This window comes from Rhinopithecus bieti, unplaced genomic scaffold, assembly GCF_001698545.2.
Source record: "Rhinopithecus bieti isolate Rb0 unplaced genomic scaffold, ASM169854v2 scaffold_7884, whole genome shotgun sequence".
Taxonomy (NCBI): domain Eukaryota; kingdom Metazoa; phylum Chordata; class Mammalia; order Primates; family Cercopithecidae; genus Rhinopithecus; species Rhinopithecus bieti.
The window spans coordinates 3,767,506-3,771,524 of record NW_016806331.1 but is presented as its reverse complement, the minus strand read 5'-3'; the positions used below and the strand labels follow the sequence as shown (position 1 = coordinate 3,771,524).

The 4,019-nt window shown below is 37.0% G+C and overlaps 1 pseudogene; it reads left to right on the top strand.

Annotated features, from left to right (window-relative positions):
- The first annotated feature begins 982 nt into the window (after window positions 1–982).
- Window positions 983–1,418, top strand: LOC108531990 (40S ribosomal protein S23 pseudogene; annotated as a pseudogene).
- The last annotated feature ends 2,601 nt before the right edge of the window (window positions 1,419–4,019 follow it).

Here is a 4,019-nt window from a genome sequence, read left to right as displayed (position 1 = left end):
ATGAATAAACTCCTATTCACAATTGCCACAAAGTGAATAAAATACCTAGGAATACAGCTAACAAGGGAAGCGAAAGACCTCTTCAAGATGAACTACCAACCACTGCTCAAGGAAATCAGAGAAAACACAAGCAGATGGAAAAATATTCCATGTTCATGGATAGGAAGAATCAATATCGTGAAAATGGCCATACTGCCCAAAGCAATTTATAGATTCAGTGCTATTCCATTAAACTACCATCAACATCATCATTCACAGAATTAGAAAAAGCAACTATTTTAAAATTCATGTGGAACCAAAAAATAGCTCATATAGCCAGGACAATCCTAAGCAAAAGAACAAAGCTAGAGGCAACATGCTACCCAACTTCAAACTAGGATACAGTAACCAAAATAGCATGGTACTTGTACAAAAACAGGCATATAGACCAATGGAACAGAATAGATAACTCAGAAATAACACCACACATCTACAACCATCCGATCTTTGATAAGCATGACAAAAACAAGCAATGGGGAAAGGATTTCCTATCTAACAAATGGTGCTGGAAAAACTGGATAGCCACATCCATCAAACAGAAACTGGACCCCTTACTTATACCTTATACAACAATTAACTCAGGGTGGTTTAAAGACTTAAATGTAAAACACAAAACTATAAAAACCCTAAAAGAAAATCTAGGCAATACCATTCAGGACATAAGCATGGGCAAAGATTTTATGATGAAATATCTGAAAGCTATACAATGAAGGCAACAATTAACGAATGGGATCGAATTAAACTAAAGAGCTTCTGCAGAGAAAAAAATAGATATCATCAGAGTCAACAGACGACCTACAGAATGGGAGAAACTTTTTGCAATCTACTCATCTGACAAAATTCTAATATCAAGAATCTACAAGGAACTTCAGCAAATTCACAAGAATAAAACAACCCCATTAAAAAGTGGGCAAAGGCTTTTTTGCTCAGGCCGGTGGCGCCGACAGGATGGGCAAGTGTCGTGGACTTCGTACTGCTAGGAAGCTCTGTAGTCTCCGACGAGACCAGAAGTGGCATGATAAACAGTACAAGAAAACCCATTTGGGCACAGCCCTGAAGGCCAACCCTTTTGGAGCGGTTTCTCACGCAAAAGGAATCATCCTGGAAAAAGTAGGAGTTGAAGCCAAACAGCCGAATTCTGCCATTAGGAAGTATATCAGGGTCCAGCTGATCAAGAATGGCAAGAAAATCACAGCCTTTGTACCCAACAATGGTTGTTTGAACTTTATTGAGGAAAACGATGAAGTTTTGGATGCTGGATTTAGTCGCAAAGGTCATGCTGTTGGTGATATTCCTGGAGTCCGCTTTAAGGTTGTCAAAGTAGCCAATGTGTCTCTTCTGGCCCTATACAAGGCAAGAAGGAAAGACCAAGATCATAAATTTTAATGGTGAAAACACTGTAGTAATAAATTTTCATATGCCGAAAAAAAAGTGGGCAAAGGACATAAACAAACACTTCTCAAAAGAAGACATAAATTCTGCCAACAAACATATAAAAAAAATTTGCTCAACATCATTGATCATCAGAGGAATGTAAATCAAAACCACAGTGAAATACCATCTCATGCCATTCAGGATGGCAATTATTAAAAAGTCAAGGAACAACAGATGCCGGCAAGGTTGCAGAGAAATGGGAACACTTTTAGACTGTTGGCCAGAATGTTAATTAGTTCAACCATTGTGGAGGACAGTGTGGCAATTCCTCAAAGATTTAGAGCCAGAAATACCATTTGACACAGCAATCTTATTACTGCATGTATACCCAAAGAAATATAAATTATTCTGTTATAAAGGTACACACATGCATATGTTCAATGCAATGCTATTTACAATAGCAAAGAGACTGAATCAACCCAAATGCCTATCAATGATAGACTGGGTAAAGAAAATGTGGTACATATATGCCAAGGAATACTATGCAGCCATAAAAAGGAATGAGATCATGTCCTTTGCAGGGACATGGATGAAGCAGGAAGCCATTATCCTCAGCAAACTAATGCAGGAACAGAAAAACCAAACACCGCATGTCCTCACTTATAAGTGGGAGCCGAACAATGAGAACACATGGACACACAGAGGGGAATAACACACACTGGGGCCTGTCAGGGGACAGCACAGGTGGGGAGAGCATCAGGAAAAATAGCTAGTGCATGTCAGGCTTAATACCTAGTTGATGGGTTCATAGGTATCGCAAACCACCATGGCACACATTTACCTATGTAACAAATCTGCACATCCCACACATGTATCCCAGAACTTAAAAGTTTAAAAAAAATAATAATACGTCAAAACTAAGGTTAAGTTGAAAATTAACCAATGTAGATTAACCAGTAAGTAAACAAAGTAGACAAGCCATGTGATTATTTCAATAAATACAAAAAATGATAATATTCAACACCCATTTATTATCTAAAAGAAACATATTCCACACACTAGAAATAGCCAGAAATTTTCTTAATCTGATAACAGTTATCTACAAAAAAAGTTAATGATCTATATAACAGGGTGAAATATTTACCATTTTCTCCTCCTAAGAATGGCAAGAACGTAAGATGTCTATAGCCAACAATCCTATTCAAAAATTGGAGGACCGAACTAGTTCAATAAAGCAATAAAAAAGTAAAATGATTAAAAAATATTAGTAAAATTATCATTATTCACAAATGATACGATTTTTTACATAGAAAGCTCAAATTAATTCTCAAACTATTAGAGATAGTAAGCAAATTTAGGAAAGTTGCTGGGTATAAGACCAACATACCTTGCTTTATATTTATCCCAAGAAGGCAGAATGTTACCTTTACCAATCAATAGGTAGGATGTTGATGCCAATGGCACCCTACATAACTAAATAATTTGGAAGAAAACTTGTTATTCACACAAGGGATTCCTGAAATGGGAATGAGGGTACAAGCAGGTCTCGGCAGGCCTCTGTGGGTTGGGCCTATATAGTAGCAAGAGGGTGGGACTGGAGAAATAGTCCCAAGTGACAGCTGGGGATTTGCCAGCTTTGAATTTCCCACATGTGCCATAAAAGGACATTCACTTGGGCTTTCTTACCAATCTGTCCTGATATGGAGCAAAAGGGAAAAGGGAGGTGGGGTTTAGAAGAAGTCAGAAGTCAAATGTGAAAACATGGAATCAGACTCTGTGCTACATAACCCAAATAAATCATATACTTATATACCAGTAAACGTCACTTGGAAAATGAAATTTAAAAGAAATATGATTTATAAGATCATCAAAATGCATCAAACACCTGGGGAGAAATGTAACAAAAGATTAAAAGATCTTCATTCTGTGAAAACTGCTAAGCATTATGGAAGAAAATTTTTAAAGAACTTAACAAATAGAAGGATATGCTACATTAATGAATGTTATGATTCATTGTTGTTAAGATGTGAATTCTCCCCAAATTGATCTATAGATGTCATTTAATCCCAATAAAAATCCCAGCAGGTGTTTCATGGAGACTGACAAAACTACTAATGAATATAGAATCTGAGTCAGAAGATTTAGCTTGGTGATCATAATGGCAGATATTATAATATTAAACTGAAATTACCTGTTGAATTCATCCCATGATGGGAAACAGAGTTTCCAGAAGAAACAAACACTGGTTTTGAAGATTAGTGTATACTTTCTTCTGCAGACACTGCTGAAGATGCTGTGTCCACATTTCTACTTCAACTCTTTTCTTTCAGGGTGGCCAATCTCCCATTTGATGGACATATTAGTCCCTTTTAAACCAGTATATTATGCTCCACAAACTCAGGGTGCAAATGAGGTCACATTGAATTTTAACGAATAGCTTAATCTCTTCCCCCATCCTTAACCTTATTATCAGGGTAAAAAAGAGTCTCTCTTTTCAGGGTTTTCATCTCCCCACCTACTCCCAATTTATCAAATAACTTTTGAGCACACTGCATGCAAAGAGTTCTTCCAAAAACAATGCGAGGCAAGGAGTGAGCTGGAGGTTG